Genomic DNA, 27664 nt, shown 5'->3' with positions numbered 1-27664 from the left:
GGCGTCCCAGCGGGTCCCCAGTGTGGTGGACTGAGGGGTATTGTATTCAAAATAGGTCTGGATGTCAGAGAGGATGTCTGCCTTAAATACAATATCCTGCAGGGCAGCTGATTTGAATCGCCATGTGTTGATCGTAGGGGCAGGAATTCCCAGGTCTAGAGTTACAAGAATAGGTGAGTGAACCGATAATGTGCGCGCTAGTATCCGTGACTCGGCCACCCTGCCTAGCAGTGAACCGGACAGCAAAAACAAGTCTATCCTAGATGAGCTGTTGTGTACTGAAGAATAGAAGGTGAACTCACGCGCTTGCGGATGTAGTGTTCTCCATACGTCATGGATGCCAAGTCTTGCCTGGTGGGTGAGCAATCTGCGCGCTGCGCCGGACAGGGGTCTAGGGGCTATGACCGTCCTATCCATCGCGGTATCTAATATAAAGTTTATGCCCGCCCCCAAATGATCTGTACCCCAACGTATCCTAGCAAAATAGATACCACCTGTTCAACAAATTCGGGGGAGTCAACATTGGGGCTGTAAGTATTCACCAGCAAGTACTCCCTGTTGGCTATGTCGCAGTGCAATACAGTGTATCTCCCCTTGAGTCTACATAACTCTTGTGGAGAACAAGCTTGAGCGCTTTATGGATCATCGTTACCACCCCTCTGGCGCGCATGGAGTAAGAGGTAAAATATCTGTGAGGACCCCTAGTTGGGGCCATAGTTTTGATCAGGGGACCCATTGAGTGAGTCTCCTGCAGGAACAGTATTTTGCAGCCGTGTCTATTGGCGTATGCCATGATTTTACGAGCCTTGGTGTAATTGCTCAGGCCCCGCACGTTCCAGGACATTATTGCTACAGGCATGTCAATAACCTAAATAACATCCCACTAATGTTGTCGTAAGGTAACACTAGGGCAGGGGTCACCCCAGTTAGGGCCCCCCGATGCACTGTGGTCTGCCAATCTGCCTCTTAACCAGGGGGGGTCCTTGGAGTCCCTCTGCCAGACATTAGTCCTGGTTGCGAGAGACTTACCCAGAGTCTTTAGCTCACTATCTTTCACAGAGAAGAAATATTCCAAACATATCAGTCTTTGTCCTGCCCTGGGGCAGTCCAGCACCTAAATGCTAGCCAATTCTCCTCTGTACAAGAGTACCAACAGCATCCCCAGACACGTGTTTCGGTCTGGTTGGACCTCATCAGCAGGGAGGAGCTGTGCCTCTCTAAGAATAGTGAGCAAGGGGTCCACGTCTGGATTCCCCTAGTAACTTAGGGTGAGACCCAAAGTTACTCAAATATTCAAATGAACACATATGCAAGCCCAGAAAACATTTGCACACACCCAGCTGCCGTACCATCCTGCTGCTAGGACTATGCTAAGAGCAGCAGGCATAACACTGCTCCGCTCCCATTGCCTCCTGCACGCGCCAGTCACCACAGCGTGCCACACCGGCCGGCCGCAGTCAAAGTTGGAGGGATAGGGGGGCTTAGTACTTACCGTTACGTTACTGAGTTGAGTTGAATTTACACCGCACACTAAGCCAGCCAGCCAGGCCTTCTTAAGCTGCCTGCAAGTAGGCTGCGCACGGGACTACACGTGCAGGGGCAGGTTTTCCTTTCTCATGAGTCATGCCACGCCTTAACAAAGCAAGTGTGCCTCGTAAGGTGAAGGTGGCCTGCCTCGGCAACAACAACAGACACACGTGATCTACCCCCACATGTCATCATGTCATTTCACTGGCTGGAGATTCAGATGAACAGCCAATGAAAACTGTACATTCTGTGTTACTATACAGAATTTATCAAATCCTGCATTGTAACAACAGAATGTTGGTTTCCATTGGCTGTTTTTTGCTATACTCCCAGGCCCAGCAGATAGCCATGGCCTACAACTGCAAGCAGAGCCGCAGAACAGACTCGGAATGATTTATGATCTTGGAACTTTGGAAACTGAACAAACAAAGTAATTGCACGTGCCCCAGCCATGTTCCGATCCCCAAAAAAGAGTGCCGGTGTTGGGCATCGGCAACCACCCCCACAAATTAAGCACTGCTGGTGCTAATGCTTTTAGGTACACATTGTTTTTATTACGTGCTGTTTTTAATTTAGTGTTAGTGATTAACTTCAGGATGCCGTTTTGCAGTCAAGTCCTCTTTCTGCTTCTGAAGTGGGCGGATCCTCTGCCTCACTTCCTGATTCCTCCGGCCTCTTAATGTGCCGTGGAACTCACCACGCAGTGGACCGGTGCAGCAGGCGCGCCGCCAGCGCGCCAAAGGAATGCTTGAGGCATGCCCGTCTGTGCCCATCCATGCTCGAATAGCGCAGGAAAGCCTGTTGCAGCCCCCAACTGGTATCATTACCAAGATTATTAATCTGTTTCGAAACTCTCTGATAGCCCTGGACCCCCGCTCCACTAGATGGCCTAAGAAATTCCTGGAATGTTTTAATACCGGCAGAATGAATGGGAACAAGCTCCAGTGTGGGCTACTAAATACTCGTTCCCTTGCAGCACATTCCTTGGAATGTTATGATTTAATATCCAACTTGGAACTGGATTTTTTATTCCTTACAGAGACTTGGCTGAATGTGACATCTGGACCTGCCATAGTGCAGTCTCTTCCCCCAAACTGCGATTTGGTACATGTTGACCGGAAGGCCATTCATCCTGCAGGTGGACTGGCTATTATCTATAACACAAAATATAAAGTTAATTATTCTATTGTCAACCACACCCTTAAAATGGAATGTCTTCTTGCCCGTATTTGGGTCTCTCCTACATCTACACTTTCGGTGTTACTTATATACTAGGCCCCGTGGGTGGACAGCATGTTCTGTGCTGGCTTTCTGGCTCTGGCACTGGATTTGCAGACTGAATACCCTAATCGTATAATTATGGGTGATTTTAATCTCCCTAACAACCTTGCTACTAGTGGGCAGGTGGATACATTTATGAGCATGATGAGGGATTTAGGCCTTACCCAAACACAAAAAGGGCAATATTCATGACCTTGTTTTTGCTTCAGAGAAGTCCATTACCTTGTCTCCTCCCATTCCTACTATTTGGTCCGATCATTGTTTGGTACCTTTTGCTATTCTCCAGCCCATTCCCATCTGTTTGCAACCTTAGCCAGCAATTTTGAAACGTAGCTGCCACAGGGTGCCAAATTCTTTGATGACTACCACCTTGTTAACTCACTATGGCCAGTCTGCTCTGTGCTCTCTCTCTCCTCTTGAGTCTGCCTTTTATGCCACTGCAGACCTGCTGACTCCTCTCAGGTTGTGTAAACAGAAATCTCGTCCCTCTGAACCATGGCATACTGATCAATTTAGGGCTGAGAATTTACAATGTAGACAAGCTGAGAGAAAATGGAGGGTAGACTACTCTGCAGAGAATAAGTCTGCTTTTCATTGCACGCTCACTGCCTATCATAAGTTAGTTATCGATGCAAAGAAAGATTTCTTTGCCTCCAAGGTCGAAAGTGCCCTTAATCAGCCTAGAGCCCTATTTCAGCGTGTTCAATCATTCTCCAGACCCGCAATGTCTAGTTCCCAGCCTACCCCTTCTCAAGCTCTCTGCAATTCTCTCTCTGCCTTCTTTGTATCTAAGAGCTCTTCCATCCACGCTAATATCAATAATGGAGCAACACCTTTGTTAGCTGTCTTTGCTCAGAACCTGACATCTTGGCAGCTAATCAACGTCTAAAATCTGACGCCCCGACTGATGCCATTGTCCTGCCTCTGTAGAAGGAACATTCGAAGGCCATCATCTCTCATATTACTGTTACAGTAAATCCCTCCTTCACTTGTGATCCCGTTATTAAAAAAACCTTTGCTTGACCCTGAGGTACTGGCCAATTATCGCCCCATATCATTACTGCCCTTTCTCATGAAACTGCTGGAAGCCCTGGTATCTCCTCTGCTCTCTAAATTTCTTAAATCCTCTTATTATTTTGATCTTTTTCAATCTGGTTTTTGGCCTGGGAGGGGAATTGAATCTGTCCTTAACTCAGTGATGGGTGACCGGGATCGCCTTGTGGATCAGGGTGGTGTTGGCGCGGCTGTTCTATTAGATCTGTCAGCCGCATTTGACACAGTTGACCATCCCACCCTGATCTCCAGGCTGTTCTCTGCCGGGCTGTCTGGTAAAGTACTTGACTGGTTAATTTCCTTCCTCACCGATCACTCTCAAGTGGTTTCCCTCCCGCCTTTTCATTCTAGTCCGGTTCCACTCTCCTGTGGTGTTGCGCAGGGATCTGCCCTTTCCCCTATTTTGCTTTACATTAGGCTCCCATTGCTTCTGCTATTATTCCTACGCTGACGACACACAAATCCTGGTCCATCTTGACTCAAACCAAGCTGATACTTGGGATGGGTGCCATGGAACAGAGCCTCAATCTTTACTTGCTTGATTCCAATTCAGTGTTCTGCAAGAGGGAGCGAGTGTATCTGGCCTTTATGGATCTAAGCACGGCCTTCGACAAAGTGGATAGATGAAGACTGTGGACCATGCTCAGCTCCATGGGTGGCTCAGAGGATCGAATGGTGGTATTGCAGGCACTGCACAGGGAGTATGGGGTCTGTGTGCGCGGCGATGCGGGGGGTCACTGCACCCAATGTTTCATGGTGAGATGTGGTGTCCGCCAAGGGTGTGTCCTAGCTCCGATCCTTTTCACCCTCTATATTAATGGCCTTGTAAAGGCTTTGGTGGACACAGGGGTGGATTTTCCATATCAAGGTGGCATGGCATTTCCGGTTCTGGCATACGCAGATGACACCCTGCTAATTTCCAGAACTCCAAGGTCCCTCCAGGTGCTGGTCTCTGCTTATGCGGCCTTTATGGAAATTGTGGGCTTAAAATCAACACTAAGAAATCCACACTAATGGGTGCACGGGGCAAAGGAATTCAGCGAAGATGCATCCAATGGTCTGCAACAGGGAAATTATTCCCAGAGTGTAGGAATTTGACTATCTGGGGGTCAGATTCTCAGAGACCATCACGGGCACAGCACATAATAAGAGACAATCTGCAAAGTTCAGTCAACAAGTGGGAGGCATATTGTGATTTTTGTCTGGCTGCCAAGAACAACGGTTGGATGTTGTCCTAAAAATGTACTCCGCCCAGACAAAAGCAGTCATTTTGTATGATGCACCAGTGTGGAGCTTCCAGAAAGCCCCCGAGATCCAGGTGAAAGAGGATACATTTTTCAGAAGGCTATTGGGACTTCCATGATCATCCCCCTGTATCACTATACATAGAGAACTGGGGGTGGGGTTCTATAGGACCAGTGGGCCTTAGCTCCTATGACATTTTATATTAGGCTAGGGGCAAATGAGTCTGCATCCATATGCCACTTTATTATTAAGTCCCTAATAGTTAGGGACAACTGGAGGAAAATCCTCTGGCTCTCCTGCATTGATGGAGTATTGTCCAGTGGAAATATTCGGGCAATCTCACCCCCAGTTGACTAAAAGCCAAATGAGATCATATAAAAGCAGTATGAGAGAAGTGTTTATGAGGAAAAGCGATCTCATGGAGATTGCAATTAATTCAGATTGAGCGCATGCAGTGATCAGCTAGGTGGAGGACATCCAGCCTATTTACATTGGGGCTCTATTAAGAGAGTCCACTGGCTGCTCACTCGTGCGAGATTTGATTGTTTTCAGCTGAGGGGAACCACGGCTAAATGGAGAGGGTATCCTGATGAGGCAGGCTGCCCAGCATGTGGTGTTTCTAGGGAGGACATGATTCATCTTTTATTGTTCTGTCCTACTTATACAAACATCAGACGGTCCACTTTACTGCCGGTGCCCCGGCCAGCCAATCCATACCTATAGGCAGGCTGTTATATATCTTCTGACGGCAGATTCTGTCCTGACAGTGTGGGCACTACTTGTATTTTTGAAAAGAGCCATGTACCAAGTAAAGGGGCTGTTCATGCAACTGCACTGAAAAACTGGTCACCTTTTGAATAACTTGAAGGAGTACTGCCCCAAATGTATTTTTTGGGGTTCTCTCTCCCTTTTTACTAATTATTCCCTGATGTTAATCGCAATGAATTGTTAAGTATGCACCCTAGTGGATCAAATCTGTATTGGCTTTTAATACCTTTTTGTATGTCATGTGATTTTACCACTTTTACAGAGAGCCGTGTTTTGATCGGTTGAACATGTTTTCTTATATGCACTTGTGAGTAATTGTGAGCAGTGATTGTATGTCATTATGTATTTTGTCATTGTATTTTGTATGTGTTTGATGGATTATTTGATCCGTATAAACATATTGACTGCTTGACTGAATATGTATATTATTCTCTTACAGAGATTATGTAGGAGCATTACAAATAGTATAGTCAAACAATATACATTTCACAATATAAGAAATAAAGTATTGAATAAAGGCCTAGCATCATACTCTTCTCATATTCACTTATAAAATGTTAACACAATCTACAACTAATGAGCAATGTGCGCATAGCCATTGTGGCAAAGTAAACAATAAAATAATTAAAATCATACTCACAATCATGGTGCTGTCAGGGTTTGCGAGCCAGGGGATAGAAGAGGTTAACCATGACACCCCTGAATAAGCTCTTAAATGGAAAGTGTTAGAAAGAACTTTCAAAAGTCTATAGGTTTGAAAGGAAGTTAATTTAGAACAGAATGGAAACAATCTAAAGCCATGGATTAAACATCAAAGGTAAAACATTTTAAAATCCCATGTGAAGTACTCCTCTCTTCTGTCCACTGTTCTTTGATGGATCCACTTATCGTGGCCAAAGAAATATGAGGAACAGCACAGGCTGATATTATATGCTGTTCCCAAAGCTCATATAATGTTAAAGTCAGTGTTTCACCAGCATAGCGATAGTTGAAATTCTTAACTAACAAAATTACATCATGGTATCTCTTGAATGTATAAACATGAAAAAGAAAAACAAATATTCTGGCCAATTATGAACATATAGCAAAGTGGCAAGTTTAGGCCAATGAGCAGATGTACTGTATCATCGCTCTCACCCAGGCAGTCCACCTTGTAAATCAGCTGGATCCTCCAATCTCCAATCTCTGCCCCATCTATTTTCTTCAGGAATCTAACCTCTGACTTTGTCTCTAGTCTGTGTGCCACTGCTGTTCTGAGCAATTAGTTATATAGGTTGTAAGCCCACCACATTACTGAACCATCCTTGTTTCCTTACCAGTCAATCCTAACTAGTGGGTGTCAGTCATTTAATGCTTCATTAAATCAGCTGGATTTCGTTGTGGGGTCTCTGTCCTTCTTCTTCTTCAAATAATTGAAATGCGTGGGCGGACCCACACAGGCGCTTCCCCATCCAAAAGGATGATGTGCACCTAACCCTCCATTCTTATACACAGCCCTCACATTCTCACAACTCCTCCCACCGCCCCGTCTGCCTCACAAAATCCAGCAGCACATTGCTCCTCTCCCTGCCTCTCACCCCGACTCCTCCCAGCAAAGCCTTCCCACTCATTTCAGCCACTCCCAGCGCAGACAACCGAACCCTCATCAACTCTCTCTCCTCAACATGCCTCTCACACGCAAGCAGAACATGTCCCACAGTCAGTCTCAGGCACCCTACACACCGCACAATCCCTTGACCCATGCTTCCCCACTCGAAACAGATTGTCATTCAGCCCCACATGCCCTATCCTCAACCGGTTCAGCATCACCTCCTCCCTCCTCCTCCATTCCAGTTTCCCTGCATCCACATTCACAGACACTTTCTCATGGACACCAAACATCCACCTGCCCTTCACCCCACTCTCCCACCTCTCCTGCCACTCATCCATAACTCGCTTCACCACCACAGCCTTCACCTCATCCACGCTCAAAGGTATCCTCACATCAACCGCTCCTCTCCTCATGCCTTCACCTGCCGCCAAATCCGCCAACTCATTACCCAAAATGCCACTGTGACTGGGGACCCACGCCAACTCCAGATCCATCCCCCCACGCACACACTGATCAATCTTCCTCCTGATGTCCAAAATCACATCCTTCCTATCACCATCCCCTGCCACAATCACCTGCAACCCACTCAATGAATCCGAGAACACCACCACCTTCTCATACCCCAACTCGCACACCCTATCAATCGCCAATGCAATCGCCACCAACTCAGCCGTACAAATCGATATGTCATTCGTCAGTCGCCCCACTTTATACTCCCCAGTGCTTTCCAGATAAAACGCCATACCCACTCTCCCAGAGACAGGATCCATCGAACCATCTGTGAACACCTTACATCCTTCCTTCCCTGCCACATACGCCTGACCCAAAGCCTTGATCTCACCCCGCAAACCCTGCTTCTTCGACACCACACTCGCCAACTCTAAACATACCTTTGGAGACCCCATCATCCACATTGGCCATCTCACCAAATCTGTAGCCGTCACAGCCAACAACTCACCCACACCCCACTGCACCCCCTTCTCCCACATGTGAAACCCCAAAGTGCCCCCCTTCTTCCTCCACCGGTCCCTATAATAGTCAAACCTCCAATTATACTGCAAACATTCACGCACCAGATGAGCCACACTCTTCGCACTGCACTTCACCCACCACCTCATATTCAACACATCCCTCCTCAACCCCAACGGCATCGCCCCCACAAGCACCTGAACCACATTCACTGGAGAGGACCTCATCACACCCGAACACACCCTCAATGCCCTCGCCTGCACCCTATCCAACCGCAGCTTCTGACTCGCCGTGAAACCTACTGCCACCTGACATCCAAAATCCATCACACTCAAAATCAACCCCTTATACAACATTCGTAAACACTTCTGCTGCGCACCCCACTCTTTCCCAGACACCGCCCGCAACAAATTCAACCTACGTTTACACTTGTCCACCACACCATCCACCTGTGAATTCCAGTTCAACTTCCTATCCAAAGTCACCCCCAAGTACCCAAAACTCTTCCACGCTCTTCACCCTCACACCTTTCAAAACCAGGTCCAACTCCTGTTGCACCCTTCTCCTCGAAAAACCATACTCACACTTTTATCCACAGACACCGAAAAGCCCCATTTCCCACACCACTCCTCCATACGCACTATCGCAGCTTGCAGCCGTATCTGCACCAGCAACAAACTTTGCCCTCTTACCCATACCACACCATCATCTGCGAAGAAATCCACCTGACACCCGATTCCCGCCAAAGCCCGAATCAACCCATCCACCATCACATTAAACAGCATTGCACTAATCACACTCCCCTGCGGCGTTCCATTCTCCATCTTCCAAACCTCAGACAGCACCCCCTCACTCTCGCCTGAAAGGACCTATCAGCCAAAAACGCCCTAATCCATTGAAACATCCGCCCTTTCACACCCATCTCCAACAGTCTCACCAACAACCCACTACTCCACACCATATCATACGCGTTCTCCAAATCCAAAAAGAACGCTCCCACCAATTCCCCATCACACAACGCCTTTTCCACACCAGTCACCAACCTCACTAACGGATCTGCCACCGACCGATTCCTCCTGAACCCACTCTGAAAATCAAGAAATCCAATTTGCAAAATATTTACATCTCAAATGGTGTTCATCATATAAACACCCCCAAAGAGTAACTCTGTACCACTGATGGCTGCTATCAATTTTCCTTTATTAGTTCTGTGGCTAATTAGAATACAATTAGATTTTCAAAGTGTATGTTTTTCAAATTTCAGGTTAGAACATACACCCCATTTATTGCAGTTGCAACCAGTTAGCATCTACTTTGTATGACTGGCATTCAAATTTAAAGCATGTTTTACTTTAATGCTGTCAGATTTTCAAGATTGCAACATGTTAAATTTAGATCATATTACAATGAAAAACGTTTAATTAACTGCTACATTTGACACATATGTGTTCTCTGAGAAAATGTAAGCACAGGGGCTTTTTCAGAATGAGTGTGGAATGCTTTTATTTTCCACATCATATCATTTGTGTGACTTCCCAAGTCACAGGATGGCAGCAAAGCGGAATTTTTATTGCGACTTTGATTTCCTCCTCCATCTTTTAAGAACACACAGTTTTACACCAGCATGAGATCTTCATGCAGGCATAAAACCAAAGTATTCCTCTGCAATACGTCTTCCTTTAGCACCTGCTAAAGACCAAGCAGATTCCATAGGAATACATTAAAAAATGCCTCTGGGAAATCATAATTTGCAGGTGGCATTTTATCTTTCACAAAGTGGCAGAGTAAAAGTTAAGGTGCAAAGGATATTTCAACTTAATTTACTCTTCACAATTACACTCCACTTTGTGAGTATTTAAAATTGTATGGAGATGACCAGCAACATGTAATAATAAGCATTGGTGGTCTCCTGCATGCAATTAGCAGAAAGTATAAAATTATCCCCATTACCTAAATCACGGTGCCATGTTTTTGAATGCTGTGTTCTGTGTTTGATAAAAATAATGAGTATAACTGATAACATTCACTGAGAGCACACTCATTTTAGAATTAATCATGACGCAATGTTTTATTGAATGACGTGTAAGTAATACAAGCCAGAAATGAACCCTTTTGTATTTGTTCATGTTCTGTGCAGTTCGTATAAAACAATGTATTTTGGATGTAAAAGAGCTTTCTGGCTTTTGCAGCACTTCCCAATTCACGTGCAGCCTATGTCTGTTTTACATCTGTATGACATGCAATTGAAAAGGTTTAATAATGGTTTTGTATATGATACTTATGTTTCCATATAATACATGCCAAAGCCAGTAGGCTTTAATGCACATATTTGAATATGCATCCATGTGTTTTCTATAAGTTAAAAAAGTCAACAGGCATTATTGTACATAGGTTCCAGGTTTATGTAACCTGCTTTGCTTTTAAGCTATTCAATCAGAGATATAGTCATGGAATATGTAATGTGTTTGTGTTTGTGTGTGTTACTATCCTTGTGGGGACTTGGGTGTGTAAATATGTACACGCTGTGTGGACTTAACTTCACTGTGGGGACCTTAACCCAAGTCCCCACATGGTAATGCCTTCCAAATGACTTAAAATGGTCTAAAAGACATCTGTGCCAATTTTTACAAGTTTTGAAAAAATTGGCTTGTGGGGACCTGTGTTTATTTTGGTGTGTGGATTTTTTTCTCAGCTCTGCCCCCGTAGGCTGGATGTGGTATTGCAGTCATCAACACACGCACAGGAATTTAAACACACTTCATAAATCTGATGCCTTACATGCTTAGGCAGCAGGCAGCAGATTCATGGAAACCATTTATAAACACTCAAAATTGTCTTTTAATGGCCTAAATGCTTTCCTCGTTGTGTTTAAATGGAAAATAAATGAAATAAAGCGGGATGTTTTGCATTTTGTATGTTTACAGACTTTTATAAAAAATCAATACTTAACAGAAGTATTTCCTTATTGCACAACACATTTCCAGATTCAATTTAAGCACCGGCTTCTTTTGTAACAAACCAATCAAAATGTGACTTTACTTCCTTATGTTTCTGTAAATATGTTGAAGTCCCCACAGAGATGGTGCGTGATTATATTGAATTCCACACTGTGAAGATCTTACACAAATTGTGTGCAATGATGCCATCTTGCCTTTAGTATGATATTTGAATTAGTTGAATGTTAGCTTGAAATTTTGTTCACAGGTTTGATGTTTATTTGATACCAATTGGATCTCATTACACGTTCAGTGGTAAGGGGAAAAAGTGGCAGTAACGGAATTGCCGCCACTTTGCCTATCTGCTGTTATAATGGTTATTGAAAATGGATGCTAAACCTTCTGGTGGAATTAACCCTGTAGATACTAGCACCAGAGGAATAAACATTGAAAACCAGTAATAATTCCACCAGGGCTAAATCCACAGGAGAAATTAGTGTCGGCAAAAAAAATGCTAATTCCATCGTATGTTCAGGTTGAAATACTGGACTAAACACTACCAAAAATAGTAGCTAATTGAACCAAAAACAAAAGGTGAAGGTAAATGCATTCAGGCGATGGAAATGTAGCCACAGGCTCACCCAATTGGCCATGAAAGGGTATGTGAGGCCCATACCTCCTCCAAAGACATTTTCAAACACTATGCAGCCACTATATGCAGCCACTAGACATAGCAAACACCAGGCTCTAAGACTTCCTGCTGTACATTAAGCTGAAGAGGCATGTACAGCTGCATCACAGAGTACAACCAGCACACATTTAGAGGAGACACCTTGCAAGGACAGCACCCATTCCTTGGTGGTCTGATTACCGCACTAAGATCCAGAAGGTGGCTTGGGTCAGGAGAGAGCCGAGGTACCAGGGGAGGAACTCTCTGTATGACAGTGCCTGTGCTTGCACTCCCATGCATGGGAGCTCCAGAGCCACGTTCGGAGAAAACGTGGAGGCCTGTAAGTAATTGTGCAATCTGCGACTACTAATTTGAAGATAATCCAGTGGCCTGTTTATGTATTGATGAAGCTTCCTGCTTAATTGTCAGCACTGATTGTGCCCATAATCCAGTACATGGAATTTGGGGAAGCTGACAACAGTGCACTGTGTCCCTACTGGTGCTGGGTAACTCAATGTAGATATCCCTTCAAGGGTCACAGGCAATAATTGCCAGATGTTAGTATTTATTTGCTCAGGCAAATACATCATCTGATTGGAGTGCAGCCTGAGAACGCTACTGCAGCAATTTACCCTTCGTTTGTAGAGTGGCCTTAAATGTATGCTATACTGCATTCAATTAGGCCTGATGACCTGCTGTAGTCTGTTATGTGGGGCCCAATCACCCTATCAACGGGACCTGCTTTCAAGGGCTAACAAAAGCAGCTCCTCGAAGAAACAGCCCAAACGGGATGACTAAACCAAAAAGGTCACGCAGGTCGTGAGTCTGGGTGATCCAAACCTGCATAATAGTGCTCAGGTGGATCTGGTTGTCATGGCCCTATGGAATTTGTGGGGGAGAATTGGTACTATCGGCATAAAAATAGTTGCTCAATCTGTGAAAGTGGAACATTCCGATGCCAAAATTGACAAGATGTGTAGCAAAGTAACCTAGGCTGAACAGAGAATTCCCAAGTCTGAGAATCTAGTCATGGAGCTTGAGACGGCAGTGAAGTCCTTACACTGTGACCTCTACGTGGCCCAATCTCTTTCCCTCTCTCACCCCACACTGGTTTTGCCCTCCTTTTCTTCCTCCCTTCTTTTACCTACCCTCACCTCTGTACTTGATCCATCTTCCTTCACCTCGGCTCTTAACTCTTCATCCAACACCTCTGTTCTTGTCTCGCTCACATTCATCTCCTCTCTTAACTCACCAAACATTACCACTATTCTTAAATCATCCTGCTTCACCTCTGCTCTTTATGCTTCCTCCTCCATCCGTGCTCTTGACTTGCCCTGTGGGATGTTTTGACCCACTATTGCTCTGCTATGCTGCATCACTGTGTTATGATGGTGCCAGAAATAGCAAAATGGCCGCAAAACCCTTGTGCGCGAAAAAACCTCTGAAGATCGCACTTTGCAAAGCACAAAAAGATGACTGCCAATCTGTCACGCATGTTGTCAGCGGTGGAACAGAGCTCTCACTCCTGAAATATGTCACTGAGCTCCACAACAATTGAAAATGGAGTACAGAAGGAAAAAGCAGTGTTTTGCTAAGGGAAACACAGAATCTTGCTTTAAATCCCTTCTTCTTTGTTGCTGAAACTTCAGAATGCCGGTACAGAACACCCTCAAGTATCCAAAATTCTCACTGGATGCTACAATTCACTTAGTTAAGAAATCATTGTGAATTTACAAGGTCCTGAAAAGCTGAAAGCATAAAGAGAGTTCCACAGCAAAAATGGCCTTTCTGTGGATCTGTCAAAAATCTCTGGGTGCAGTACCCTGGGCCGTCTGAATGACAGCTGTCAGGAGCCTGCTTGATTAAACTTTAACATTTATAAACTGAAATCAAATGTTTGCAAACTAAGAGGCCTGTTACTGATAGTAATCCGTCTTGTAATTGTTTTGATCCGATGGTTTAAAATCTTGAATAAGTATTCTAGCTGTGATTTGATACAAGTTTGTTTTAAGCTAAGGAAAAATTCAACAGAGTTAACAATTAAAATTAAATCTGGCTGAGGCTACCAAACTGGAACAACAGGTTTTCTCAGAGAAAGAAGGTATTTCCCCCCAGCAGGAAATAACACAAAAGCTCTAAGTATGGGGTAGGAAAGAACCTGGTCTACAGAGGCATGAGGAACAATGACTAACTGCAACTAAGGAAATGCAAGGTGTGAAGACAGTCGTAAATTGCCTCTGCCAGGAGCAAACAGGGAGGAGATTGCTTCTGGACTGCAGGGAGACAAAAAGAGGCGGACCCAAACAACCATCTGTGGCTGAACATTAACAAAGAACATATTTTAAAAACACAAATAACTTACTGTTTAAAATTGTGAAAATTATAAAAGTAACAGATTTGTGAATCTAAATTTTGGCTGCACGTTTCAAGAGGTGGCAAAATCGAGGTACATGTTCTGGAAAGAAACGGCAAGAAATGTGATTTTACACAAAATGTATTTCTGCTAGAATTATGAAACTTTATACACTTATGCCCATGTTAAACACGCACGCTTGTAGAAATTTGCTTAAAAATTGGACATTGTGTTCCGGACGAAAAGGGCAACATTGTGTGAAAAGCAGAGACAAGATCCCACAGATACAGGGTTTTGAGAAGTAGCTACTATGGAAAATATGTAATCTGTATATGTGATTGTTATAGAGGTTGCACATGTGTAAATATATATTGGACCAAAAGTAGATTTTGTGTTCCAGGGGCTAAGGGTGGATTCTCTGCCTCATAAAATCACACCATAAAGGTGACACTCTGTTTCACTCCTCCTATCAAGGCAGAGAGTAGACTCTGACCCAATCACCTGTCAAAAGGGGCAAGCTTAGGCTAAACCAGCCCAAACACCCCCTTTATCATAGCATAAATAGAGAAAGCTCACCACACAGAAAGACAGACAGATTCACTCATCATCCTGATGCTGGCAGAGGACCCTGCTGCTGAACTCTACATCTTCATTGCTCCAGACTCCAGAAACCTGGCAAAGCAGAAACCCATTGCATAGCTGAACCATTTTCAGCTAGGCCTCAAATTCCAGAACCAGAACCCCACCATCTCATCTTCCTCCACAATTAGTACTATTAAACTGTCTTTGCGCTGATCTTTTCTCATCTGAAGAAGGTGAGTTTCCTCCTCAGGCAGTCATTCTGATCAAGTGACTGTGTTCCTGTGTGTTATTTGTTTTGTTCATAGTCATCCTCTAGCTTAAGAAACCCTTTTGTCATTTTAAAAGCGCATTCTGTTTTCCATTCTTGCGCCTATCTCGAAAAAATGACCTCTACTAAAACGCCTATAACTCCCTCAGTTTTAGTGCTAGAAACATAATTTCAACTTCTGCTTGTAGCTAACATCCACAGCTTTAAATCGCGCTGAATCAATACGGTTCTCCCATTATCGCGAATATCGCGCAGTGAAAAGTTTGCTGCTAATTTTCATTTTGGGAAATTCTTAGACATGTAAAACAGCTTTTGATTGCTTCTGACTTGAATTTTAAGATTTCAAATTGTTTCTTGCTATTAAATCATTGCTTGTGTTCATGTGCAACTATCCAAAGTGGCTCCTATAAGAATTTATAACAATTTCAGCAATGTTGACCATATTAGTGTTTTTACCCAGTCCATTCTAAGGATAACTTTAAAAGCCATTGTGACAGCTTGACAGTCAATTTCGTTTTTCTCTTGTGTTGCTGGGGGAAAGTGGGATTGTTATTCTGTTTGAATTCTGCCATTCCTGAATACCTGCTCTCTTCTCCTATCTCTTTACATTACCTATTGGGGGTTGAGGGGTGTGCAGGGGGAACCTTTAACCACAGTGCTATCCTATCTGAAACCACACACAAGTATTATTTTCTGTGCTGAATTGTTTGCTCACTGTGACCTCTTGTGTATTAAAGAGATTATTCCGTGTTACCTCACCACATTGGTGAGTGTGGTGTACCTATTAAAACCTATTGTGAGAACATTTTAAATACATAAATAAATCTTTACCTTTGCAAACCAACCTGATTCCTTGTTCAATGTGACCATGGGGGGTTCCAGGAGGAGGGCGTGATATGAGTGGTATATCGTTCAGAATAAAAAACTTTTAGACAAAAATAAATAAGGATTTCAGTTTTGCACTACATGCTAGACGTTGATTTGGGTGTGTGCCGGATTGAAATCACTTACAGCCCAACTTGACCTTTGATATGAACTCACATTCCTTCAACTCAGAACTTAGTTTACTCGAACTGACCTACTGATTACTATTTCCTTTTATCCCTCTTCTGAAGAGATAACAGAACATATGATTGCTCAAGGACTCTCATATTTGTACAACATCTATGGGGTCGATTCATGGAATTAATGTGTGCCGAAAATTCCTGCGCAGAGGTGCCAAAACGTGCGAATCGCATGAAAAGTGCGAAAATCGCAGTGCAAGTGCGAAAATCGCAGGAAAACCAGCGCACAGCGATTCATGGAAGTCCGTGCGCGAGAAAAACATTGGATGTGCGCTAAAAATGTGCGCCGCGCACGCCAGCGCACAGGTCATCCAACAGCGTGCGCCACTGTGAAATCGCACATAGCGCGGCGCACATCACAAAAGTAGGCGGAACACGGGGCGTAACACTCGGAATGGGGAACAACGCGTGAAAATATGGGCGACACGGGGGAAGTACAGGAGGCAAGTGCGCGGAACGCCCACACGCTCGCCTACAACCCGTATTCATGGAATCGAATAGGGCAGACCAGCGCACGGTCAAAGACGTGCACAGGGCCAAGCAAGTACGCCACAAGAAAGCAGGCAGTAGCGCCCCTGCGACTGAAAAAAATGTGCGCCAAAATGTGCGCTAACAAAAAGCACCCATATACAGCCATGATGAATGGCCCATACAGTGGCCCTCTAGGACAAATGAGGTGCAAAGGGGCACCGACAAACACGGACACCCGCTGTGTGAAAAATAGCGTGTGCGCGTGTTCCTGGGTGCGCGGGAAGTTCCACACGCGATTAGCCTGGGTACGTGTAGTTCGGGGTGCGCGGGAAGTTCCACACGCGATTGGCCTGGGTAGGTGGGGGTGCGTGGGAAGTTACACACGCGATTGGCCTGGGTACGTGTACTACGGGGTGCGCGGGAAGTTCCACACGCGATTGGCCTGGCTAGGTGGGGGTGCGCGGGAAGTTCCACACGCGATTGGCCTGGGTACGTGTATTCCGATGTGCGCGGAAGATTCACACGTGATTTCTGCAGGGTACGTGTATTTCGGTGGTGCCGGGGAATGCTACACGTGATTTGGCCATGTGGGTCCCCCCAGGTGTTCCCTCTACACCCTCCACGGCCCCTGCAGGCAGCCCACACCACAGGGTACTACCCTGCACCCCTGCTCATGTCCCACAGGCAACCCATCCACCATGGCCATGCCCACCAGCCAACCCACATGTCACCTTGCACTACTGATCACCAACACATGTCTCCCACCACCTCCACCCCCCAGCCACCAGGGGCAGCCTCCACCAGGCCCCCAAACATATCCCCTATTACCCCCACCCCCCAGCAGTGCAGGGGCAGCCTCCGCCAGGCCCCCACTCATGTCTCCCACCACCCCCATCCAACAGCCACCAAGGGCAGCCTCCACCAGGCCCCCACTCATGTCTCCCACCACCCCCACCCCCCAGCAGTACAGGGGCAGCCTCCACCAGGCCCCCACTCATGTCTACCACCACCCCCACAACCCAGCCACCAGGGGCAGCCTCCACCAGGCCCCCACTCATGTCCCCTATTACCCCCACCCCCCAGCAGTGCAGGGGCAGCCTCCACCAGGCCCCCACTCATGTCTCCCACCACCCCCATCCCACAGCCACCAGGGGCAGCCTCCACCAGGCCCCCACTCATGTCTCCCACCACCCCCATCCCACAGCCACCAGGGGCAGCCTCCACCAGGCCCCCAGTCATGTCTCCCACCACCCCCACCCCCCCAGCAGTGCAGGGGCAGCCTCCACCAGCCCCCCACTCATGTCTCCCACCACCCCCACCCCCCAGCCACCAGGGGCAGCCTCCACCAGGCCCCCACTCATGTCTCCCACCACCCCTACCCCCCAGCAGTGCAGGGGCAGCCTCCACCAGGCCCCCACTCATGTCTCCCACCACCCCCACCCCCCAGCAGTGCAGGGGCAGCCTCCACCAGGCCCCCACTCATGTCTACAACCACCCCCACCCCCCAGCCACCAGGGGCAGCCTCCACCAGGCCCCCACTCATGTCTCCCACCACCCCCACCCCCCAGCAGTGCAGGGGCAGCCTCCACCAGGCCCCCACTCATGTCCCCTATTACCCCCACCCCCCTGCAGTGCAGGGGCAGCCTCCACCAGGCCCCCACTCATGTCTACCACCACCCCACCCCCCAGCCACCAGGGGCAGCCTCCACCGGGCCCCCACTCATGTCCCCTATTACCCCCACACCCCAGCAGTGCAGGGGCAGCCTCCACCAGGCCCCCACTCATGTCTCCCACCACCCCATCCCACAGCCACCAGGGGCAGCCTCCACCAGGCCCCCACTCATGTCTCCCACCACCCCCACACCCCAGCAGTGCAGGGGTAGCCTCCACCAGGCCCCCAATCATGTCCCCTATTAACCCCCACCCCACAGCAGTGCAGGGGCAGCCTCCACCAGGCCCCCACTCATGTCTCCCACCACTCCCATCCCACAGCCACCAGGGGCAGCCTCCATCAGGCCCCCACTCATGTCCAACTCATGTCTCCCACCACCCCCACCCCCCAGCAGTGCAGGGGCAGCCTCCACCAGGCCCCCACCCATGTCTACCACCACCCCCACCCCCCAGCCACCAGGGGCACCCTCCACCAGGCCCCCACTCATGTCCAACTCATGTCTCCCACCACCCTCACCCCCCAGCCACCAGGGGCAGCCTCCACCAAGCCCCCACTCATGTCTCCCACCACCCCCATCCCACAGCCACCAGGGGCAGCCTCCACCAGGCCCCCACTCATGTCTCCCACCACCCCCATCCCACAGCCACCAGGGGCAGCCTCCACCAGGCCCCCACTCATGTCTCCCACCACCCCCACCCCCCAGCAGTGCAGGGGCAGCCTCCACCAGCCCCCCACTCATGTCTCCCACCACCCCCACCACCCCCACCCCCCAGCCACCAGGGGCAGCCTCCACCAGGCCCCCACTCATGTCTCCCACCACCCCACCCCCCAGCAGTGCAGGGGCAGCCTCCACCAGGCCCCCAATCATGTCTCCCACCACCCCCACCCCCCAGCAGTGCAGGGGCAGCCTCCACCAGGCCCCCACTCATGTCTACCAACACCCCTACCCCCCAGCCACCAGGGGCAGCCTCCACCAGGCCCCCACTCATGTCTCCCACCACCCCCACCCCCCAGCAGTGCAGGGGCAGCCTCCACCAGGCCCCCACTCATGTCCCCTATTACCCCCACCCCCCCGCAGTGCAGGGGCAGCCTCCACCAGGCCCCCGCTCATGTCTACCACCACCCCCACCCCCCAGCCACCAGGGGCAGCCTCCACCAGGCCCCCACTCATGTCTCCCACCACACCCACCCCCCAGCAGTGCAGGGGCAGCCTCCACCAGGCCCCCACTCATGTCTCCCACCACCCCCACCCCCCAGCAGTGCAGGGGCAGCCTCCACCAGGCCCCCACTCATGTCTACAACCACCCCCACCCCCCAGCCACCAGGGGCAGCCTCCACCAGGCCCCCACTCATGTCTCCCACCACCCCCACCCCCCAGCAGTGCAGGGGCAGCCTCCACCAGGCCCCCACTCATGTCCCCTATTACCCCCACCCCCCCGCAGTGCAGGGGCAGCCTCCACCAGGCCCCCACTCATGTCTACCACCACCCCACCCCCAGCCACCAGGGGCAGCCTCCACCGGGCCCCCACTCATGTCCCCTATTACCCCCACCCCCCAGCAGTGCAGGGGCAGCCTCCACCAGGCCCCCACTCATGTCTCCCACCACCCCCACACCCCAGCAGTGCAGGGGCAGCCTCCACCAGGCCCCCACTCATGTCCCCTATTAACCCCCACCCCACAGCAGTGCAGGGGCAGCCTCCACCAGGCCCCCACTCATGTCTCCCACCACTCCCATCCCACAGCCACCAGGGGCAGCCTCCATCAGGCCCCCACTCATGTCTCCCACCACCCCCACCCCCCAGCAGTGCAGGGGCAGCCTCCACCAGGCCCCCACCCATGTCTACCACCACCCCCACCCCCCAGCCACCAGGGGCACCCTCCACCAGGCCCCCACTCATGTCCAACTCATGTCTCCCACCACCCTCACCCCCCAGCCACCAGGGGCAGCCTCCACCAAGCCCCCACTCATGTCTCCCACCACCCCCATCCCACAGCCACCAGGGGCAGCCTCCACCAGGCCCCCACTCATGTCTCCCACCACCCCCATCCCACAGCCACCAGGGGCAGCCTCCACCAGGCCACCACTCATGTCTCCCACCACCCCCACCCCCCAGCAGTGCAGGGGCAGCCTCCACCAGCCCCCCACTCATGTCTCCCACCACCCCCACCACCCCCACCCCCCAGCCACCAGGGGCAGCCTCCACCAGGCCCCCACTCATGTCTCCCACCACCCCACCCCCCAGCAGTGCAGGGGCAGCCTCCACCAGGCCCCCACTCATGTCTCCCACCACCCCCACCCCCCAGCAGTGCAGGGTCAGCCTCCACCAGGCCCCCACTCATGTCTACCAACACCCCTACCCCCCAGCCACCAGGGGCAGCCTCCACCAGGCCCCCACTCATGTCTCCCACCACCCCCACCCCCCAGCAGTGCAGGGGCAGCCTCCACCAGGCCCCCACTCATGTCCCCTATTACCCCCACCCCCGCAGTGCAGGGGCAGCCTCCACCAGGCCCCCGCTCATGTCTACCACCACCCCCACCCCCCAGCCACCAGGGGCAGCCTCCACCAGGCCCCCACCCATGTCCCCTATTACCCCCACCCCCCAGCAGTGCAGGGGCAGCCTCCACCAGGCCCCCACTCATGTCTCCCACCACCCCCATCCCACAGCCACCAGGGGCAGCCTCCACCAGGACCCCACTCATGTCTCCCACCACCCCCACCCCCCAGCAGTGCAGGGGCAGCCTCCACCAGGCCCCCACTCATGTCCCCTATTACCCCCACCCCCCAGCAGTGCAGGGGCAGCCTCCACCAGGCCCCCACTCATGTCTCCCACCACCCCCATCCCACAGCCACCAGGGGCAGCCTCCACCAGGCCCCCACTCATGTCTCCCACCACCCCCACCCCCAGCAGTTCAGGGGCAGCCTCCACCAGGCCCCCACCCATGTCTACCACTACCCCCACCCCCCAGCAGTGCAGGGGCAGCCTCCACCAGGCCCCCACTCATGTCCCCTATTACCCCCACCCCCCCCGCAGTGCAGGGGCAGCCTCCACCAGGCCCCCACTCATGTCTACCACCACCCCACCCCCCAGCCACAAGGGGCAGCCTCCACCAGGTCCCCACTCATGTCTCCCACCACCCCCACCCCCCAGCAGTGCAGGGGCAGCCTCCACCAGGCCCCCACTCATGTCCCCTATTACCCCCACCCCCCAGCAGTGCAGGGGCAGCCTCCACCAGGCCCCCACTCATGTCTCCCACCACCCCCAGGGGCAGCCTCCACCAGGCCCCCACTCATGTCTCCCACCACCCGCACCCCCCAGCAGTGCAGGGGCAGCCTCCACCAGGCCCCCACTCATGTCCCCTATTACCCCCACCCCCCAGCAGTGCAGGGGCAGCCTCCACCAGGCCCCCACTCATGTCTCCCACCACCCCCATCCCACAGCCACCAGGGGCAGCCTCCACCAGGCCCCCACTCATGTCTCCCACCACCCCCATCCCCCAGCAGTGCAGGGGCAGCCTCCACCAGGCCCCCACCCATGTCTACCACTACCCCCACCCCCCAGCCACCAGGGGCAGCCTCCACCAGGCCCCCACCATGTCTCCCACCACCCCCACCCCCCAGCAGTGCAGGGGCAGCCTCCACCAGGCCCCCACTCATGTCTCCCACCACCCCCACCCCCCAGCAGTGCAGGGGCAGCCTCCACCAGGCCCCCACTCATGTCTCCCACCACCCCCACCCCCCAGCAGTGCAGGGGCGGCCTCCACCAGGCCCCCACTCATGTCTCCCACCACCCCCACCCCCCAGCAGTGCAGGGGCAGCCTCCACCAGGCCCCCACTCATGTCCCCTATTACACCCACCCCCCCGCAGTGCAGGGGCAGCCTCCACCAGGCCCCCACTCATGTCTACCACCACCCCAATCCCACAGCCACCAGGGGCAGCCTCCACCAGGCCCCCACTCATGTCTCCCACCACCCCCACCCCCCAGCAGTGCAGGGGCAGCCTCCACCAGGCCCCCACTCATGTCCCCTATTACCCCCACCCCCAGCAGTGCAGGGGCAGCCTCCACCAGGCCCCCACTCATGTCTACCACCACCCCACACCCCAGCCGTGCGATTTGCTTGGGTACGTGTACTTCGGGGTGCGCGGGAAGTTCCACACGCGATTGGCCTGGGTATGTGTACCTCGGGGTGCGCGGGAAGTTCCACACGTGATTTGCCTGGGTACGTGTACTTAGGGGTGCGCGGGAAGTTCCACACGCGATTGGCCTGGGTATGTGTACCTCGGGGTGCGCGGGAAGTTCCACACGCGATTTGCCTGGGTACGTGTACTATGGGGTGCGCGGGAAGTTCCACACGCGATTAGCCTGGGTACGTGTACTTCGGGGTGCGCGGGAAGTTCCACACGCGATTTGCCTGGGTACGTGTACTTCGGGGTGCACGGGAAGTTCCACACGCGATTTGCCTGGGTACGTGTACTATGGGGTGCGCGGGAAGTTCCACACGCGATTAGCCTGGGTACGTGTACTTCGGGGTGCGCGGGAAGTCCCACACACGATTGGCCTGGGTACGTGTACTTCGGGGTGCGCGTGAACTTCCACACGTGATTGGGCCTGTGAGAGTGGGTTACATGTATTCCAGGGGTGGGCGGGAATATTTACCCGCGACTGTGCCTGTGAGAGCGTGCTACGTGGATTCCTGGGGTGGGCGGGAAGATTCACACATTCGCCTACGACGTGCCGAAAAATGGTCCAATCCTGAGACATGTACGCCAGCATGAAGCAGGCGTACGTCGACCCGCGCAGCATAAAAGTGCGCGCAAACAACAAACAAGCTCATACGCCAGGATGAATATACCATTCCTAGCAGCAGTGGCCGTGGGTTACCAAAGGAGGAGGAGGATAGTGAGGGCCCGAATTTTCACTCCCAGAACCAGCCTTTTTGGGATGCCTGATGACCAGGTGTATGGGAGGTACAGGTTTCCCCCACACATAATACTGGACCTGGTCAGTGAGTGGGAGGATGACCTCACATCACCCACCCTGTGCTCCCAAGCACTCAGCCTCCTGGAGAAGGTCCTCAATGTACTGCACTTCTTGGCCACAGGATCATTTCAGCGGACAAGTGCCATAGTGGGTGGGGTGTCACAGGCCACGCAGTCACGCTGCCTACACCAGGTCTTGAACATCATCACTGCACGTCCATCAGTCCGTAGGCACATATACCTGCCCAGGACACCTGCAGAAAGGCAGGCTGCCACACTCGATTTCTACGGTGTGGCACAATTCCCAAAAGTGCTAGGTGCCATTGACTGCACCCATGTGGCACTACGTCCCCCCAGGGCATCTGAGCACATCTATAGGAACCGCAAGCACTGGCATTCCATCAACGTGTAGGTAGTATGTAATGCTAAGGGAATCATCACCTCAGTATATGCCAACTATCCAGGGTCCACCCACGACAGCTTCATTTATCGAATGTCTACCCTAAGCCGGGACCTAGAAGCTGGGCAGCATGGCGATACATGGCTGCTTGGTGAGTATGAATGCCACTGCACATGCATGCATGTCAGATGCAGAGTTATGTCACTACCCCACTAATGATACCCATCACCTCCTCACCAGGGGACAGTGCCTACCCTCTGAGCACCCACATGATGACGCCAATTCGGAACCCCATCACGACTCCAGAGGTAAGATACAACACAGCCCATATTGCAACCCGGGGCATAGTGGAGCGCACATTCGGAGTGCTCAAGTCACGCTTTCGCTCCCTTGACCGTTCTGGCGGGCAGCTGTTATATGCGCCCCCAGTAGTGTGCAGGATCATAGTGGCAGCATGTGTCCTGCACAATGTTGCAACACGCCGGGGCGTGGCTGTGGACATGGTGGTGCCCCCACATCCCCAACCACATGCACGCCTGCTGCGCATGGGAGGGGAGAGGGCACGGGGTGAGGCAGCCCGTACGCAGCTGGTGGCTAATTACTTCACATAGAAATCACAACCGAGTGGAGTGCACACAGGCCTGGCACATACCATCTGATAAGCAATGATGACTCGACCTGACAATTAAGACGAACAAAGGCACTGTCAACTGTCAGAACCATAGCAGCCTGAGATTGTTCATGTGGAAGTGTCACAATGTGTGCATCCCTACCTACACAAACACCACCAATGCAGTGTCATGAAAAGACACTTCCATGCTGCAGAAATGAATACCCACTTGCAAAATACTACATGAAAACAGTGCCATGTCACCCACCCCCTCCCCGGCACGGCCACACAACACACCATGGCATGTCATGCAATGTGAGAGGAATGAAATGAATCCCTACAACATGCCCCAAGTGTCAGCAGCTACAGTGTCCCTAATGGAAACATGTCCACACATGAAATGCTCACAGTAATGCAGGACCTACAACCCACATTACCAAATACTTACCAAGAATACCAATCACCTACACAACCTCCAACCTACCTTAAACATGACATTACAGACTTAAAAATTAGCTAGCCTCACCACCTGATGATGACAGCCCTCCGAACACTTCCAAGTATACAGTGTTAGCGCCACGCAAGAATGTAGGTGCACTGCTTACAACATGGACTCCAGTTCCAAGGTGGACCGCATTGTGAAGACATGAGGAATGGACCTGCAAATATGGAGGATGAGATGGATGCAGAGGCACATATCAATACACCACGTAGTGTACAATACAACAACAATATGCACTATGAATGTATACACAGTATTGACTACAGACTGCCCACACAGTTCATGGGAGTCCAATGTCACCATGTACGTCAATGTCACTTGGGCACACCCTTTGCAAGCCCATGGAAACGGGAAGCAGGAGGGGTGTGTGTGACAAAAACCCAAGCATCTGAACCAAATCCATGACAAGCCTGCATGTGCCCAGCCACAATGCAGCGTATGCCCACGGGAGCCACACAAGGCAACACACTGTCCCAAAAAAAAAAAATCAAAAATGGCCATTAATGGGCCCGGGGGGGTTGGGGAGGCCACCCAGGAGGTCCGAGGACAGGGTGCACACCAAAACCCACCTGTGTGGATCTTGCGAAAAAACCCACCTCCATGGGCTCATGGCCTACACAGCTACCCTATTGTGGGAGTATCACTGCTGTCGCTATCCTCACCCTCTGCAGCTGCATCCGGAGGTGGTGGCACTATGGGAGGCAGCCCACGCAAAGCCCTAGTCTGTTCCTCCATGGCTGCAAGCATGCGGGTGTGGTAGGTCTCGTTCTGGAGGATAAGTGTGCGGAGGTCCCCATGCAACAACTCACGGGATGCCTGGACCTCCGCCCTAGTTGCCTGCATCTCAGCTGAGAGCATACGGGTGAGACGCTCCAGCTGCTGTTCTGTCCTTCGGTTTGTTGAAGCCTCAAGCTCAACAAGAGTCGTCCTGAGGTGAAGGAGTTCCAGCCTCAGGGCTTCCCTGTGGCCCTGGGACTCTATGGAGATGGCTTCCTGCAGAGTCGCCAGTGCCGCCTGACTGTCCCTGTCGGACGCCAACATGTCCTCCCTGTGTGACTGGCAGATGGAGTCGGTTGCCTGCTCTAGTCGCTCCATCAGCCTTTCGGGGGGAAAATGGAAGTGGCCACCCTATCCATGGCCTGAGCCATCATCTCTGATGATGCTGCCTGTTGGGTTGCCATACCGTAAATGGATTGCTCCCATGCGGTATTGCCAGGTGGCGTACGGCCACCACGTCGGCGGCACCACACCTGTCTGGGGCAAGGCGAACTGCGCCTTGCTGTGCCGGCACTGCCTGAGGCTGCAGGACTGCATGCCCCCTCTGATCTGCTGGCCCAGGAACAGGATCAGATGTCGTGGAGTGTGACCCTGCATCCGTAACCACCAAAGGCGTACCTGCCAACACTGACATCCCCATTGAGGGTTCTAACCCTGGTGCAGGTGGGTCGGACAGAACAGAATCCCTCCCAGGAACACTCACCTGCGACGGTACGTAGGTCTCATCATCCGAATCAACACCTGAGTACAGCTCGGGGGAGGTGCAGCCAGAGACACCCCTTGAGAGCACGACCTGCAGCAGTTGTGGGTTCTCACCCACCACCACACCACGTCCCTCACTGGTGGTCGGTCGGCCCTCAGACCCCTCCTGGATCTGCACCATATCCACAACCCCAGCAGTATCAGGTGCGTCTTCCCCTGCAAAGACATAAAAGAAAACAAATGGAAACAGGCATTAGCACTATGGCACACAATGAGGGCTGAGAGGCTACAGAAACAGTACTTGATTGACACATGTCCCACATGACTAAAACTCTCCCATGCATGCACCGTCACTGCGTGTGATGGGGAGGCAGATGGCACACATTGATGACACCAAGATGGAAGATTAACACATTTGCTGCATGCTGCCTAGCAGTGGCATCACACATTGGCCAGTGATTGGCAGGTCAAATACACATGCCATCACACAGATGGAATGTACCCTAGCCATGAAGTGAAGAGGGAGCGGAGGTCACCAATTGTTCATTCAGTCCAGTTTGTTCATATGACTGATTATTTTCATTGTAATGGTTCAAATGTTTAACATGCAGCTGCCAGTCAAAAATTGTCCTATAGCACAGGGACATGTCCAAACTAATCATGTCCACGAAACTGAGCCAGTCCACTGTACCATAGCCATGTCAGACATGTGACAATAGGACTGAGAAATCCCGAGTGAAAGTGTTGGTATGCAAACAACCTGCCTGAATAAACAGAGGTAAATAAGCAACAGTGTAGTGGCAAGATGACACTCCTAGGGCAACTGGCGTGGTGTTGGACTGGATGTCTAATGTTGGCAGAAGGGATGCTGCTATACCCAAATGCTGTTGCCAAGAATGTTTAGGAAGAGGCACATGGGTGAGCCGAACCACTCAGGCACACACACCCTCCCCTGGCACCCAAACAGAAGCCCTCCCACAAACACCATGCACATGGATGACACACACACATGCATGTGCACTCACCGGACAATGCCTCGTAATCTGCCACTTCTCCCACGCCTTGGATCTGTTCCTCCGTGACGTAGGTCCCAGCAACCTGCTCATGTGGAGTGAGTTCTATGTCATCTGCTGGAGACCCACCTCCAGTCACTAGAGTTGCGGCATGACTTGAGGCCAGCCTATTCTTTGCACTGCGCTTCAGGTCATTTCAGCGCTTGTAGCATTCATTAGCTGTGCGCCTC

This window comes from Ambystoma mexicanum, chromosome 4q (assembly GCF_040938575.1).
Source record: "Ambystoma mexicanum isolate Mex_15411 chromosome 4q, UKY_AmexF1_1, whole genome shotgun sequence".
NCBI classification, from domain to species: Eukaryota; Metazoa; Chordata; class Amphibia; order Caudata; family Ambystomatidae; genus Ambystoma; species Ambystoma mexicanum.
This window is presented reverse-complemented; position numbering follows the sequence as displayed.